Below are 18,354 nucleotides of genomic sequence, written 5' to 3' on the forward strand. Positions count from 1 at the left end.
AAGAATGGTCTAATCCTGCCGAATCATCTGGGAAAAGGGCTCAATATATACACGGAACAGAATTGGCGCCACAGGACACTGCTGTCTAGTTCCCCTGGATATCTGAAATGAAGCTGTAAGTTTGCCATCCAAAATCTTAGCGACCGGCACCTTGTATAGCATTTGCACAACTTCGGTAACATTGCTGCGGAAACGATAATCCTGCAATACCTCCCAAAGATAGACCCAATCAACCGTATCAAATGCTTTATCAGCATCGATTCTTGCGATTGTCAACAGGAGATTAAAGGCCTCGGCCATATCATTCGCACCGATAAGTCAATGGGTTCATTTATACAGCTTCCTTCCAGGCACAAACCACTTTTGATCGAAATGGATGAACTTTTGAAGGACATCTGACAACCTCTTAGCCAAGATTCCTGTAATCATTTTGTAATCACAGTTCATCTAAGATATTGGTCTATAGGAATCTCCTAACCTAGCACCTTTACCCGGCTTAAGGATCATAACTACAGGTGCCTCATACCGGGAAGGTGGAATTTAACAGCCTTCCAGAGAGATCTCATTAAAATAAGATACCCAGAAACAGAAAGAGGATTCAGATGGGATCCCGCCTGGGCCTGCTGCTTTCCCTTTACTGAGCCTCCTAACCTGTTCCCTTATCTCTCCCTCTGTGATCCCGCCTGGGCCTGCTGCTTTCCCTTTACTGAGCCTCCTAACCTGTTCCCTTATCTGTCCCTCTGTGATCCCGTCTGGGCCTGCTGCTTTCCCTTTACTTAGCCTCCTAACCTGTTCCCTTATATCTCCCTCTGTGATCCCGTCTGGGCCTGCTGCTTTCCCTTTACTGAGCCTCCTAACCTGTTCCCTTATCCCCCCCTCTGTGATCCCACCTGGGCCTGCTGCTTTCCCTTCACAGAGCCTCCTAACCTGTTCCCTTATCTCTCCCTCTGTGATCCCGCCTGGGCCTGCTGCTTTCCCTTTACTATCCCTCCTAACCTGTTCCCTTATCTCTCACTCTGTGATCCCGTCTGGCCTGCTGCTTTTCCTTTACTGAGCCTCCAAACCTGTTCCCTTATCTCTCCCACTGTGATCCCGTCTGGGCCTGCTGCTTTCCCTTTACTAAGCCTCCGAACCTGTTCCCTTATCTCTCCCACTGTGATCCTTCCCCTACAGCCTAAAATCTGCTGTTCTGTACGACTTGGGAGTTTTTGTTTTTCAACCAGTTTTTCATTACTAAGCGGTCTGGGTTCAAATCTTCCTCTCTCCAATATCTTAGCTGTAGAGAATGGTGACAAGATTTACACCGGCAGGGAGTGGATGTGATAATGTTGTGTTGTGGGCGCTGTCGGGATTTCACGTGGACCTCAGGTAGGAAGGTATTTATTAAGTATATACACAAGACTCCACCAGGAGCAGATGTAACCTGTCTCTGCCCCCCTCTCATTGAGCTAACGGCCACTCCTTGAGACCCACGCTGTGGCACTCCGTGGCATCACATGAAGCGCGCTGGTCTCACTGAGCTATCTGCCTTAGAACACCCACATCCTGTCATAAGATGTTAAAGGTACTTTTGGATATCGTTAGAGCTTTGACTGTTGTGTATGAACAGTAACTCACTCTGAGCACTAGTCCGCAGGCGCTGCTCTTAATACTGAATCTTATTTCAACTACAGGTCCTATGTGCTGTTCATCCTTTGTTCCTGTAGCTGTCATTGTTCCTTAATACAAAGATGATGTGTGTGTTATTACAGGTGTAATAGTGTGAAGATTCAGAAACCAGAGGTGGTGATGAAGAGTTATAAAGGTAAATACCATTGTGATGATTAGCTCTGAATATTACTGTTTATGACTATGATATGGTATGATATGGTGTGGTGTGGTATGGTATGGTGTGGTGTGGTGTGCTATGGAATGAATGAATGAATGAATGAATGAATGAATGAAAGGGCATTTGTAAAGCACATGGCTACCCGGGAGTGTCCCAGCGCTAGGTGTGGTATGGTATGGTATGGTGTGGTGTGGTGTGGTGTGGTATGGTGTGGTGTGGTGTGGTATGGTATGGTGTGGTGTGCTATGGTGTGGTGTGCTATGGTGTGGCGTGGTATGGTGTGGTGTGGTGTGCTATGGTATGGTGTGGTATGGTGTGGTGTGGTATGGTATGATATGGTGTGGTGTGGTGTGCTATGGGATGGTGTGGTGGGCTATGGTATGGTGTGGTGTGCTATGGTATGGTGAGGTGTGCTATGGTATGGTGTGCTATGGTATGGTGTGGTATGGTATGGTATGGTGTGGTGTGCTATGGTATGGTGTGGTGGGCTATTGTACGGTGTGGCGTGGTGTGCTATGGTATGGTGTGGTGGGCTATGGCATGTTGTGGCATGTTATGGTATGATGTGGTATGGTGTGGTGTGCAATGGTATGGTGTTGTGTGCTATGATATGGTGTGGTATGGTGTGGTATGGTGTGGTGTGCTATGGTATGGTGTGGTGTGGTATGGTGTGGTATGCTATGATGTGGTATGTTGTGGTGTGGTGTGGTATGCTATGGTATGTTGTGGTGTAGTGTGGTGTGCTATGGTGTGGTGTTGTGTGGTGTGCTACGGAATGGTATGGTATGTTATGGGATATTATGGTGGAATGGGATCAGATGGGATGGTGTGGACTGGTATGTTATGGAATGTTATGATGGTATGGTATAGTGTACTATAGGGTGAGATCATTGTATAATTTGGTATAGTGGTATGGCATAGTTTGTTATGGTGGTAATGGATTGAATGGGATGGCGATATGGTGTGGTGTGGTATGGTATGGTATGGTGTGGTGTGCTATGGTATGGTGTGGTGTGGTATGGTATTGTATGGCATTTTATGGTAACGTGCACTCACGTCAGGGTACAGTTACTTGATTTGTGTCTCTAAACTTTGTCTTTTCCAGATTTTTCTAGATTTCTACTTATCTCCATTCTGTATACGTGCTGCCGCATTTCCTTTGTTTAAATCATTCTTTCCCTTGGAAATTCATGCTAAGTTTATTGGAAATTCAGATGCTGTAATTTCACACCTCACATTAATGATACTTCTAGGCTTGACAACTGCGAGCAACTCAGTTACTGCAGTATTCTGGGACTAGTGAATGGGAAATTACCTCAAAATTTGGTATTTCCCTCATAACATTCTATTTCCCAGAGTTTTAGCACCAACAGGGAACTAGAGCATGCATCTACACGGACCCAACGCATGCATCTAAACTGACCTAGCACATGCACTTACACTAACCTAGCGCAAGCATCTACACGGACCCAACGCATGCAACTACACTGACCTTACGCATGCATCTACACGGACCCAACGCATGCATCTAAACTGACCTGGCACATGCACCCGCACTAACCTAATCTACACGGACCCAGCTCATGCAACTACACTGACCTAACACATGCATCTACACTGATCTAGTGCATGCATGTACACTGACCTAGTGCATGCACCTACACTGACCTAGTGCATGCACCTACACTGACCTAGCGCATGCACCTACACTGACCTAGTCCATGCACCTACACTGACCTAGCACATGCACCTACACTGACCTAGTCCATGCACCTACACTGACCTAGCGCATGCACCTACACTGACCTAGCGCATGCACCTACACTGACCTAGAGCATGCACCTATACTGACCTAGCGCATGCACCTACACTGACCTAGCACATGCACCTACACTGACCTAGCACATGCACCTACACTGACCTAGGGCGTGCATCTACACTGACCTAACACATGCGTCTACACTGATCTAGTGCATGCATGTACACTGACCTAGTGCATGCACCTACACTGACCTAGCGCATGCACCTACACTGACCTAGTCCATGCACCTACACTGACCTAGCGCATGCACCTACACTGAACTAGTCCATGCACCTACACTGACCTAGCGCATGCACCTACACTGACCTAGCGCATGCACCTACACTGACCTAGAGCATGCACCTACACTGACCTAGCGCATGCACCTACACTGACCTAGCACATGCACCTACAATGACCTAGCGCATGCACCTACACTGACCTAGGGCGTGCATCTACACTGACCTACCACATGCGTCTACACTGACCTAGTGCATGCATCTACACTGACCTACCACATGCGTCTACACTGACCTAGTGCATGCACTGACACTGACCTAACACATGCGTCTACACTGATCTAGCTCATAAACCAACACTGACCCAGATCATGAACCTACTCTGACTTCGCTTGTGACCCTACAATGACCTAGCACATGCATCTACACTGACCTAGCGCATGCACCTACACTGACCTATTGCATGCACACAATTCATGAGATCTTCCCTCACAGCCCACACTCACACCCTGCACTTGTAGTTAGGCCCGTCGCATCACGCACATATGCACTCATGCCATGCATGCACTCACACACACAACACCAGACAACAGTAGAGTTCTTCTGCACTGATTTCTGCAGATAATTCCTGAATACTATTTGTCGTTTTCCTGCTACAATTTCTGTAATTTCAGCCAAAGTGGAATGTGTCCCCAGTAATATCTGGTTGAGTGGAACCGCATGTGGTAATACTGCATGTGGTAATCCTGTATGTGGTAATACTGCATGTGGTTATGCTTCACATGACTATACTGCATGTGGTAATCCTGCATATGGTAATACTGCATGTGGTTATGCTGCACATGGCAATCATGCACGTGGGAATACTGCATGTGGTAATCAATTCAATTCAATTCAAATAGCTTTATTTCGATATCAAATATCTTAAAAGCAATTCCATTATTACATCTATCAGTTAATAAAACAAGTTAAAAAATATGAAACATCAATTAAAAGAATATTTAAAAAAACGTCCAACATTAAAATCATCAAATACAGAATACTGTCGGATCTAGAGGCAATATTTACAGAATTCATTAGTTGCCCTTCTAGTCGAAGGGAACCTTTTTTCCCCCTTTATTGCGAAGTGACTCTCGGAAATAAAGTGACTGTGCAATGTATAGCGAAAAGGACATAACAGTAATGATGAAGAAGTGATTAATTACTAGACTTTGCTCAAGTGTTTAAACCTTACAATCCAGGCACGACCAAGGTATTTGGCTACACCACAAGCAAAGAGGGTCCGCGGGTCGGCCTTTAGAATACGTAAAGCAATACAATAATCACGTGTCTTTAAATCTCTACAGGTAGGTTTCTGCCATTTTGCCCTTGCGCTTTTGCAGGCGGGACAAGCAAACAAAAAGTGGGCTATGCTCTCTGCCGGTGCTTTGCAGCAGGGGCACCCTAAAGGCGTATGATATGGGGTGCTCCATGTCGCTGTTAGCTCTCTAACCGGCAGAGAGCCAACCCTGAACTGGATATAGAGCGCTCTATCGCGTGGTGTTTTTATAAATCAAGATATGGTTAAAAAAAACATGCGATTCTTATGGAGAAAGAATTCTTCCGTCATCCTGCCAATTCTTGGGTTGCTGTGTTCTTGAGCATCGACCCAGGCCCAATAATGTTTTTTGAGATCATCCTTACTGGGGGGGGGTTTGCGTGTCCCATTGCTCCTTAAAACCTAAGGCATAAAGGGATTTTTTGAGATTGGCCAGTCAGCTGATTCTTTTATTGACATCTAGTGCCATGATTTCTGTTAGTGCGGCTGTATAGTTGGCCAATTCAGGGGTCCGGCATAAGCGGGCCCAAAAAAGCAGAGGTTGTAGTCTCGCTAGGTCTTTAAAGGAGTGTCTACCTAGATCTTTTAGCAGTGGTTTTAATGGCGTGCTTCTGGGGACCATCACTAGTTCTCTTAGGAACTTGTTCTCAGACTTACAGATACTTTCAGTGTTTTCAAAGCCCCACAATTCTGCTCCGTAGAGGGCGGAGCTGACCGCTTTAGCTGCATAGATTATCAGGGCAGGAGCCACAGGTCTGGTCAACGATAGGCAAAGTTCTTTGCTTAGAATGCCTGTGACACGCTTGTGGCTTAGGAGCATCTTGTCGATGTGATACCTCCATCGCATTTTTTCATCCAGTCTTATTCCCAAGTAATCGAACATTGGGACTTTTTCCAAGTGTGTTCCTTCTAAGCTAAAATTATTTCTGAAAGGTTTGTACGGATTAAACACCATGAGCTTGGTCTTAGTGGTATTTATAATCAAACCCCTAGTTTGACAAAAGGAGTAAAATCTATCTAGGAGCTTTTGGAGCCCTGCTGGTGTTTTAGAAATAAGGAGCGTGTCGTCTGCGAAAAGTAAAGTAGGGACCCGATCGCCCGCCAGGGCTGGTGCATCAGATGGAAGTTCCTGTAAATAGCTAACGACCCCATTCATATATAGGGAAAATAATGTGGGAGCCAGTACACAGGCCCCGGCGAACTCCTCTATTTACCGTAATCCTATTTGTTTTTTGCCCCTGGGACCCCCATCTCACTTACACCGTGCCATCTAATACAGTCTACTGAACACAAGTTGGTCGCACACTGCTCGTCACACCAGCAAGTTGCCCCAAAGGACTGTGGTGAATGTAGTGGCGACGGCGGGTACGCCTATGCCACGATGTGTAAAAAGAAAATAGTATGTGTTGCATTTAGCCATCCCTGGACACGTGTTTCGAGGTAGTTGCCTCTCGTCAGCAGGGAGCAGGACAGTGTAACGGGGTGCCGAGTGGACTGCCAAAATGTAATTAAAACAGGTCAAATACCTCTCATGGTGTGCAGGTGCAGAACCAGGGCTCGTCAGCCCGTTAGCTCACGGGAGCCGTAATATTTTGAACACAAGTTGGTCGCACACTGCTCGTCACACCAGCAAGTTGCCCCAAAGGACTGTGGTGAATGTAGTGGCGACGGCGGGTACGCCTATGCCACGATGTGTAAAAAGAAAATAGTATGTGTTGCATTTAGCCATCCCTGGACACGTGTTTCGAGGTAGTTGCCTCTCGTCAGCAGGGAGCAGGACAGTGTAACGGGGTGCCGAGTGGACTGCCAAAATGTAATTAAAACAGGTCAAATACCTCTCATGGCGCGCAGGTGCAGAACCAGGGCTCGTCAGCCCGTTAGCTCACGGGAGCCGTAATATTTTGAACACAAGTTGGTCGCACACTGCTCGTCACACCAGCAAGTTGCCCCAAAGGACTGTGGTGAATGTAGTGGCGACGGCGGGTACGCCTATGCCACGATGTGTAAAAAGAAAATAGTATGTGTTGCATTTAGCCATCCCTGGACACGTGTTTCGAGGTAGTTGCCTCTCGTCAGCAGGGAGCAGGTCAGTGTAAAGGGGTGCCGTGTGGACTGCCAAAATGTAATTAAAACAGGTCAAGTACCTCTCATGGCGCGCAGGTGCAGATCCAAGGCTCGTCAGCCCGTTGGCTCAAGGGAGCCGTAATAAATTATGCAAAAGTTGGTCGCACACTGCTCGTCACACCAGCAAGTTGCCCCGAAGGACTGTGGTAAATGTAGTGGTGACGGCGGGTACGCCTATGCCACGATGTGTAAAAAGAACAGTATGTGTTGCGTTAGCCATCCCTGGACACGTGTTTCGAGGTAGTTGCCTCTCGTCAGCAGGGAGCAGGTCAGTGTAAAGGGGTGCCGTGTGGACTGCCAAAATGTAATTAAAACAGGTCAAGTACCTCTCATGGCGCGCAGGTGCAGATCCAAGGCTCGTCAGCCCGCTGGCTCAAGTGTGCGACCAACTTGTGTTCAAAATATTACGGCTCCCGTGAGCTAACGGGCTGACGAGCCCTGGTTCTGCACCTGCGCGCCATGAGAGGTATTTGACCTGTTTTAATTACATTTTGGCAGTCCACTCGGCACCCCGTTACACTGTCCTGCTCCCTGCTGACGAGAGGCAACTACCTCGAAACACGTGTCCAGGGATGGCTAAATGCAACACATACTATTTTCTTTTTACACATCGTGGCATAGGTGTACCCGCCATCGCCACTACATTCACCACAGTCCTTTGGGGCAACTTGCTGGTGTGACGAGCAGTGTGCGACCAACTTGTGTTCAAAATATTACGGCTCCCGTGAGCTAACGGGCTGACGAGCCCTGGTTCTGCACCTGCGCGCCATGAGAGGTATTTGACCTGTTTTAATTACATTTTGGCAGTCCACTCGGCACCCCGTTACACTGTCCTGCTCCCTGCTGACGAGAGGCAACTACCTCGAAACACGTGTCCAGGGATGGCTAAATGCAACACATACTATTTTCTTTTTACACATCGTGGCATAGGCGTACCCGCCGTCGCCACTACATTCACCACAGTCCTTTGGGGCAACTTGCTGGTGTGACGAGCAGTGTGCGACCAACTTGTGTTCAAAATATTACGGCTCCCGTGAGCTAACGGGCTGACGAGCCCTAGTTCTGCACCTGCGCGCCATGAGAGGTATTTGACCTGTTTTAATTACATTTTGGCAGTCCACTCGGCACCCCGTTACACTGTACTGCTCCCTGCTGACGAGAGGCAACTACCTCGAAACACGTGTCCAGGGATGGCTAAATGCAACACATACTATTTTCTTTTTACACATCGTAGCATAGGCGTACCCGCCGTCGCCACTACATTCACCACAGTCCTTTGGGGCAACTTGCTGGTGTGACGAGCAGTGTGCGACCAACTTGTGTTCAAAATATTACGGCAGTCCACACGGCACCCCTTTACACTGACCTGCTCCCTGCTGACGAGAGGCATCTACCTCGAAACACGTGTCCAGGGATGGCTAACGCAACACATACTGTTCTTTTTACACATCGTGGCATAGGCGTACCCGCCGTCGCCACTACATTTACCACAGTCCTTTGGGGCAACTTGCTGGTGTGACGAGCAGTGTGCGACCAACTTTTGCATAATACAGTCTACTGACTAGTAATGTATACCTTCTAGTAGCTCTCCTACACTGCACCAGCCAATGCAGTGTACTGACAAGTGCAATATACCTTGGAGTAGGTCTGTCATTCTGTGTCATCTAATGCAGTGTACTAACTAGTGCTGTATAACTTAAAGCAGCTCTGGTACTGTGTTCCATCTAATGTAGGGTACTGACCTGTACAGTATGCCTTAGACTGACTTTGTTACTGTGTACTATTTATTGCAGTGTACGGAGTAGTACAGTATACCTTGGAGTCGCTCTGTTACTTTGTTCCATCTACTGCAGTGTACTAACTAGTGTAGTATGCCTTGGAGTTGCTCTGTTTCTTTGTAACACACAATTCAGTGTACTGACCAGTACAGTACACCTTCTGGTAGCTCTGTCGCACTGTACCATCTAATATAGTGTGGGGACTACTACAGTGTACCTCCTAGTAGCTCTCTTACTCTGCACCATCTAATGTAGCGTACTGACTACTACAGTATACCCTCTAGTAGCTCCTCCACTCTGTACCATCCAATGCAGTGTACTGACTAGTAATGTATACCTTCTAGTAGCTCTCCTACTCTACACCGTCCAATGCAGTGTACTGACTGGAACTGTATACCTTGGAGTAGCTCTGTCACTCTGTGCCATCTAATGCAGTATACTGACTACTACATTATGCCTTCTAGTAGCTCTCTTACTCTGTACTATCTAATATAGAGTACTTACCGGTAATCTTCATTGCTCGCAGTATAGTCTTCCTCGCCACATGATTAACGAAGTGAGCTTCAGCTCCACATCAGAACCCTCCAAAGCAAAAGTTAGCCTCCTATGCCTCCCATCCCTTCCCATCATGGCCGACCCCTATCACCCCTGACCTCTATAAGAGGAGGTTCGGCCCAACCCTCACCCTGAGAACTACCAAGCAGAAACATGAAGCCGATAGCAACACATGGAGGGAGGGATGGGAACTCATGTGGCTAGGAAGACTATACTTGGAGTAATGAAGATTACTGGTAAGTAACCGGGGCATTATCTCCTTGTAAGTCTTCCTCACCACTTGATTAACGAAGTGAGCACATACTAAAGCCAAGCGGCTTCATGGAAACTCACAAGAAACTAATGGACCAGAAGGGGATGCCAAAGAAGCAGTGCAAACCCAAAAACACAGACGAGTGGAAGAAAACACCCAAGAGACAGGCAACCATGAGCAGGGAGAACCAGCCCGGGACAGAGAGACACCGGGAGGGGAGGGCCCAAAACCCCTGAGACCCGAAGGGCTGCCAGAAAATCCGCCCGAACCAATGACTGAAGGAGGACAGAGAAGGAACGGAACCAGAACGTACGGAGCCAAAAGCAACAAACAAACCAGCACCACAACAGCAAGAGGCCAGCTGGCCCAAACTGCCAAGACTGCCCGACAGACAGTCAAAAGAGAGAGGGAAGCAAAAGCCCCAGGCTCTGGAATCGAAGGAAAGAGGGCAACACCACCACAGAGACAACAAGATGCCACAGCAGCCAAAAGACACAGTCTGACGCAAACACAGCAAATCAGCACGTTGGACCACCACACCGAGAGAACAGAAACCACCCCAAGTCCAGTGACCGGAGGGAAAGAAGGAAACAAAACCCACCAGGCCCGGCGGTCAACTGAGGAAACCGAAGGCAAAAGTCGAGGAACCAGACGCAGCCAAGCAGACCGGCAGGAGCCGCAAGAACGGAGGAGAGCGCAGAAAGGAACCCAGCACCCCCTCCGACCCACAAAACGGAATGCCAACAAAACACCATCAACATAGTGAAAAACAGGCAGGCCATGGACTCTATTGTCTCAAAGGACCCCCCGGAAGGGAACACAACACCAGCAAAGGCACAGGGTAAAACAGCCCCCGGTAGCCACAGAAAACAACCCGGAAGCAACCCGGCCACCAACGCAGCCAACAGCGGAAAGCCCGCAAGGCCGCCCAAGGAGCCCGAAAATCAGAAGGGACCAGGTCCATGGCTAAGCCACCAGAAAGAAAAGCGAAGGCCCATCACAGGGCCACTATGCACAAGGAAGCATACAGCACCAGCAGCATGGGGAAAGCTGGGTGAACGATCGTGACATCCCAGCGCAGGGGCCAAGCAACCTGTCCCTGTAATGGTTCAGATGTAGTGAACGAGCCGCCGAAGCGAGGACCCAGGAGGCCACCAAGCCAGCCACTGACCAGGCCCGACCCAGCTGAAAAACTGAGAGCCACCAAGAAAAGGAGCGTACAGGGAGGTAAGGCCATAGGCAGAAACACACCAATGGCTAGAAGGAAAGAAGAGTCGGGCGAAACGACCCCGAAGCAATGCCAACACCTCCAGGGAGCAACCCCAAGCCAGCATGTACCAGTACCTACCCGAGAGCCAGGGATAAAGAAGAAGAGGTCACAAAATCCGGACAGGAAGCGGAGGGCCCCGCAAAGGGGAAGGAAGAACCGGGAAAGCCCAGCCACCATGGACAATCAACACCCAAAGCGGCAGAAACCAAGGGAGAAGAACACAGGCGAGCACCACCAACAGGTCAAATGCCCCGTCCAGGCCAAACAAGCCCAGAACCCGCATAAGCAAATGGAGTGGAGGAAAGCGCCAAGCCTGAGGTCCGAACGAGGAAGCCAAAGAGAGCCACCACCGAGGACCCAAACCGAGCCCGGACCAAAGGAAGCCAGCTGTCCATAGGAAGACGGAAGTCATGAGAGGAAAAAACATGCACCAGAGAAACAACATGCAGAATACCCCTGGGAGAGAAACAGTCCCGATTGACCACCCCCGGACCCCAGCCAAGGCCAGAACAAATTCTCAATGGTACGGCCAACAGAAGGTAGATGAGAAACCCGCCAGCAGGGGGACCAACCGACCCCGCACAGACCGGGAACCCAAGCATGCCCCACAGGCCGGAAAAGACCACAACCACCTGGGAAGGGGACACCAGAAAAGGAAGACCTCAGGCCGCAACTGCAGACAGGGCAGAAAGGGAGCTGCATGCCCGACCCGCGACCAAGAAAAGGGGAAAAGCATGGACATCACCAACCCGGACCGAACCCATGGAGCACAACCACAGGCATAACAGAACCGTGGGCGGGACTAGAGAAAGTAAACCCACGAGAACATGTGAAGACTAGAATGCACCAGAACCCAGGACGGCCCAGCAGCACTGAGACCCACCGGAAGGGACGAGCCCCCAAGAGAAGGACAATGCAAAGCACCGCTCGTCAACAAGGCACAAGAACACCCGACACACATCCCGTGGAGGTCCCAGACAAAGGAAGACCACCCCAACATGAAAACCAGGGGGGCAGAGGAAAAACCAAGGGGGACCGGCAGGAATCGCAAGAGCACCAAGACCCCACCGGGAAACAGGGAAACGGACAAACAGGCCCCGCCGGAGAAGAACCTGGGAGACTGCCTTGAAGTTGCTCTGTCACTCTGTAACATACAATACAGTCCAGTGACAAATACAGTATGCCTTCTGGTACCTCTGTCACTCTACCATCTAATGCAGTGTACTGAGTAGTACTGTTTACCTTGGAGTAGCGTTGTCACTCTGTGACATCTAACGCAGTTTGCTGACTACTACTGTATACCTTCTAGTAGCTCTTTTGCTCTGTACCATCTAATATAGAGTACTGACTAGTATAGTATACTTTCTAGTAGTTCTGTTACTCTGCACTATCCGATGCAGTGTACTGACTTGTGCTTTATACCTTGGAGTTGCTCGGTTACTCTGTGCCATCTAATGCAGTGTACTGACTAGTAATGTATACCTTCTAGTAGCTCTCCAACTCTGCACCATCCAGTGCAGTATACTGACTGGTACTGTATATCTTGGGGTAGTTCTGTCATTCTGTGCCATCTAATACAGTGTACTGAGTAGCACTGTATTCCTTCTAGTAGCTCTGATACTCCCTTACCATCTAATGTAGAGTATTGACTTGTACAGTATGCGTTGGACTAACTCTGTTACTCTGTACTATGTTTTGCAGTGTACTGAGTAGTACAGAATACCGTGGAGTAGCTATTTTACTTTTTGCCATCTACTGCAGTTTTCTGACTAGTACAGTTTGCCTTGGAGTGGCTCTCTTTCTCTGTATCATTTAATTCAGTTTACTGACTAGTACATTACACCTTCTGGTCTCTCTGTTGGTCTGCACCATCTAATGCAGTGTACTGACTAGTACAGTACACCTTCTAGGAGGAGTTCTATCGCTCTCTACCAACTAATGCAGTGTACGGACGTCTACAGTATACCTTCTATTATCTCTCTAACTCTGTATTTTCCAGTGCTGTATACTGACTAGTACTGTGTATCTTCTAGTCGTGCTCCTTCTCTGTGCCATCTAATGCAGGGTACTGACTAGCACATCGCACTTCTAGTAGCTCTGTTACTCCCTACCTTGTAGTGCAGTGTACTGACCAGTACAGTGTGGCTTCGAGGGTCTCTGTTACTCTGTAACATCGAATAAAGTGCACTGCCTAGTACTGGTAGCTCTCCTACTCTGTGCCATCTAATGCAGTGTACTGAAAAGTATATTTTCGAGTAGTTCTCTTGCTCTGTACTATCTTATATATAGTACTGACCAGTACAGTATGCCTTGAGTAACTCTGTACTATGTAATGCAGTATACTGACAAGTACCGTATACCTTGGAGTAGCTCTGTCACCTGGTACCATCTAGAGTGTTCTACAGACTAGTACAGTATGCCTTGGAGTGACCCTGTTACTCTGTAATATCCAATACAGTGCACTGCCTCGTACTGTTTACCTTCGAGTAGCTCTCTTACTCTGCACCATCTAATATAGAGTACAGACTATTACAGAATGCCTTGGGGTAGCTCTGTCACTGTGACATCAAATGCAGTGTACTGACTAGTATAGTATACCTTCTAGTAGCTCACTTACTCTGTACCATCCAATGCAGTTTACTGACTAGTACGGTATACCTTCTAGTAGCTTTCCTACTCTGCGCCATCCAATACAGGGTTCTGCCTAGTACTGTATACCTTGGAGTAGCTCTGTGCCTCTGCCATATAACACAGTGTACTGACTAGTACAATATATCTTCGAATATGTCTGTCACTCTGTACCATCAAATGGATTAGTACAGTACACTTCTAGTACCTCTGTCTCTCTGTGACATGTAATGCAGTGTACTGACCAGTACTGTATAGTGTCTAGTAGCTCGTATCACTCCGTTCCATTGAATGCAGTGCACTGACTAGTAGAGTACACTTCTAGTACCTCTGTTACTCTGTGGCATCTAATGCAGTGTACCGACTAGTACTATATGACTTCTAGTAGCTCTCTCACTCTGTGCCATCTAATACAGTGTACTGACTACTGGTGTATACCTTTTAGTAGTTCTTCTACTCAACACCATCCAATGCAGTGTCCTGGCTAGTACAGTATACTTTCCAGTACCTCTATCACTCTGTACCATGCAGTGCTGTGTACTGCCTAGTACTGTACACCTTCTAGTAGCTCTCTCACTCCGTACCATCTATTGAAGTGTATTGACTAGTACAGGTCACTTCAGTAGTACTGGCAAGTAATGTATGCCTTGGAGTAGCTCAGCCACTCTGTGCCATCTGATGCAGTGTACTGACTACTACTGTATTCCTTCTAGTAGCTCTCCTACTCAACACCATCCAATGCAGTGTCCTGGCGCTAGTACGATACCTTGGGGTAGCTCTGTCACTCTGTACCATCTAATGGGGTGTACTGACGGGAAACATCGTTTACAACGCGGGGATTACATCGCGATGCCATTACATCGCGGTTTTTACAACGCAAGTCGTTACAACGACTTGCGCTAGATGGCGCTCTAGGACAAGGAATAGTATAATTTACTATCCTACACCTTCCCTACTGTACGTAGACTGGAGTTGGAATAGTAAATTATACTACTCCTAAGTCCAGCGCCCTCCAACGACTTGCGTTGTCAAAACCGCGATGTAATGTACCGCGATGTTAATGTATGCGTTGTAACGTCATACATCCGTACTGACTAGTACAGTAGACCTTCTAGTAGCTCTGTCAGTCAGAGCCATATATTACAGTGTACTGACTAGTACAATATACCTTGCAGTATCTGTGTCACTCTGTACCATCTAATGGCGTGTACCGAGTAGTACAGTACACTTCAGTCCCTCTGTTACTCTCTGCCATCCAATGCAGTGTACTGACTAGTACTGTATACCTTCTAGTAGCTCTCCTACTCTGCACCATCCAATGGAGAGTAGTGCCTAGTACGGTTTACCTTGGAGTAGCTCTGTTACTCTCTATCATATAACACAGTGTACTGACTAGTACAATATACCTTGGAATAGGTCTGTCACTCTGTACCATCTAATGGAGTGTTGACTAGTACTGTACACTTCCAGTACCTCTGTCACTCTGTGACATGTTTACAATGTACTGAATAGTACTGTATACCTTGGAGTAGCTCTGTCACTCGGTACCATCCAATGCAGTGTACTGACTAGTACTGCATACCTCTAGCAGCTTTCTCACTCTGTACAATGTAATCCAGTGTGCTCACTTGTACTGCTTTCCTTGTAGTAGCTCTGTTACTGTTTGCCATCGAATGGAGTGTACTGACTAGTACTGTATTCCTTCTAGTAGCTCTCTTACTCTACACCATCCAATGCAGTGTACTGACTAGTACTGTTTTCCTTGTTGCAGCTCTGTTACTCTGTACTATCTACTATAGAGTGCTGACTAGTACAGTATGACTTGGAGTATCTCTTTCACTCAGTACCATCTAGTGCAGGGTACTGACTAGTACTGTATACCTTCTAGTAGGTCTCTTACTCTGCACCATCCAATGCAGTGTACTGACTAGTACTGTATACCTTGGAGGAGCTCTGTCACTCTGTGTCATCTAATGCAGTGTACAGTACTGTATACCCTGCAGTGTACTGACTAGTACTGCATGACTTCTAGGAGCTCTCTCACTCTACAATATAATCCAGGGTACTGACTAGTACTGTTTTCCTTGTAGCAGCTCTGTTACTCTGTACTATCTATTATAGAGTACTGACTAGTACAGAATACCTTGGAGTATCTCTGCTACTCTGTGCCATTTCATTCAGTGTACTGACTAGTACTGTATACCTTCTCGTAGCTCTCTCACTAGTGTACTGACTAGTACTGTTTCCTTATAGTGGTTCTGTCACTCTGTGCCATCTAATGCACTGTACTGACTAGTACTGTATACCTTCTAGTAGCTCTGTTACTCTGTACTATCTATTAGAGAGTACTGATTAGTAGAGTAAACCTTGGAGTAGCTATCACTCCGTACCATCTAATCAAGTTACTGTTACTCTCTGCTATTGTAGTGTGCGTCATGTGTGGTAGAGCAATGTAGTATGCTGCGTGTAGTGTGTAGTAGAATGTCCTATGTAGTGAAGTGAGCTGTTTGGTGTAGTGTGTGCTCTGGATGAATACGCGCTCTAGTGTAGTGAGCAGTCTAGTGCCGCACGCTTTAGTGTAGTGAGCAGTTTAGTGTTGCGCGCTTTAGTGTAGTGAGCAGTCTAGTGCTGCACGCTTTAGTGTAGTGAGCAGTCTAGTGCTGCGCGCTTTAGTGCAGTGAGTAGTCTAGTGTTGCGCGCTTTAGTGTGTGAGCGGTCTAGTGCCACTCGCTTTGGTGTAGTGATCAGTCTAGTGCCGCGTGCTTTAGTGTAGTGAGCAGTCTAGTGCCGTACGCTTTAGTGTAGTGAGCAGTCTAGTGCAGCACGCTTTAGTGTAGTGAGCAGTCTAGTGCAGCGCGCTTTAGTGTAGTGAACAGTCTAGTGCCGCACGCTTTAGTGTAGTGAGCAGTCTAGTGCCGCTCGCTTTAGTGTAGTCAGCAGCCTAGTGCCGCTCGCTTTAGAGCAGTCTAGTGTCGCTCGCTTTAGTGTAGTGAGCAGCCTAGTGTCGCGCTGTCTAGCGCCGCGTGCTCCTGCCAGATGTGGTGTACATTAATCATATGTATAAGAGAAGCAGTAATTACAGCCTTTCATGTGTCATTACATCTCTAATGGTGAATCTCTTCTCTGCAGTGATGGTGACTCTGGATCCTGACACGGCTCATCCTCTGCTCCTCCTGTCTGAGGGGGGGAAACGTGCGAGACAGACAGACACAGCACAGCCCCTGCCGGACACCCCCAAGAGATTCACCTACTACCCCTCTGTGCTGGGGAGCGAGGGGTTCACCTCCGGCAGACATTACTGGGAGGTGCAGCTGCTGCAGGAGGGGGGAGGGTGGAATGTGGGGGTCGCAGCAGAGTCTGTGGACAGGAAGGGACACTTCACATGGTCACCTGAGGGGGGAGTCTGGGCTGTGCAGGGCTGGGAGGGTCAGTACTCTGCTCTCACCTCCCCTCGGACCCCTCTGTCCCCTCGTGAGAAGCCCCTGAAGCTGGGGGTGTATCTGGACTACGAGGGGGGGCGGCTGTCCCTGTACAATGCTGACTCCATGGAGCTTCTCTACTCCTTCCCGCAGGCGCCCTTCACGCAGAGGCTCGTCCCGTACTTCTGGCTCTGGGGAGGAACGGAGCTGAGGCTGGTGTGAGCCCCCCTCCTGCCCCCCCAACTGTCATCTACGGTTCAAACCCCAACATTCCAAAGAATCTTCAAACACCAACATTCAAAAGAATCTTCTTCACAATGACCCTCTCACCTGTTTCCATGACAACCAGAAGCCTCACGTGAAACTATGTATCTCTTTCCTTGTACATTTTTAAAACAAGGGCAGACAATGTTTGCCATGTCAATCATGCACCAAACATCATGTAACATATGATAAAGTCTCTGCAGAATGAAACAAGCATTGGCATAGCCAACAGGTCTCGCCTTTAGGAGCTTGTAAGTGTTTAGGTATGTTGTAGAGCAGTGTGGCTGCTGTGCTCCGTACTGCTGTGTTATAAGGTGTGTGTTGGTGGGATGCATGTGGGTAGTGTGCTGGGGTGCATGTGGGTGGCATATGCATCTTTACACCAAAAATCCCCAATTGTAATTAGATTAATAATGCTTGTCTACAAACTATTGAAAGGGCAATAAGGGTAAATGTAATATGCATGGCCCCATGGACCAATCTAACATGTTTATAATAGTAAAATATCGATTGAAAACAACAAAACTACCGGCCTGTCATTAACTCTTACGTTTACTGTTTGTGTTTCCAAATTGTTAAATCCCTAACCACATCGATTGGCGGCAATTTCCCAGAACACACACTCACTCATTGCAATGATCTAGCAACATTTTTTTTTTTTAAATCTCCGAAATTTACTGTTCCCTATAAAGTACAATAAATGCACCAAATTCTACCCCCCAAAAAAAGACTCTGGACTCACCCACCGTCTGCATCACAAACGCCCCCTCCCCATTACCAGATAAACTCTTCCAACACTTTTTAGTAAAGTGAAATCTAGTTCCGCTGTAGACCCCACACATCCCCACATACTCCTTCAAGGATGCAGCCACTACTT

The 18,354-nt window shown here is 47.8% G+C and overlaps 1 pseudogene across 1 annotated transcript in view; it reads left to right on the plus strand.

Moving 5' to 3' along the window:
- Positions 1 to 17,990, plus strand: part of LOC146802286 (E3 ubiquitin-protein ligase TRIM39-like) — an 83,457-nt pseudogene extending 65,467 nt beyond the window's left edge. The window contains exons 5-6 of the transcript XR_014967724.1: positions 1,752 to 1,804; positions 16,924 to 17,990. The product of XR_014967724.1 is annotated as an E3 ubiquitin-protein ligase TRIM39-like (transcript). The remainder of the gene's footprint in view (positions 1 to 1,751; positions 1,805 to 16,923) is intronic.
- Positions 17,991 to 18,354: the final 364 nt, after the last annotated feature.

The sequence above is a fragment of the Triturus cristatus genome, chromosome 8 (assembly GCF_964204655.1).
Source record: "Triturus cristatus chromosome 8, aTriCri1.1, whole genome shotgun sequence".
NCBI lineage: Eukaryota > Metazoa > Chordata > Amphibia > Caudata > Salamandridae > Triturus > Triturus cristatus.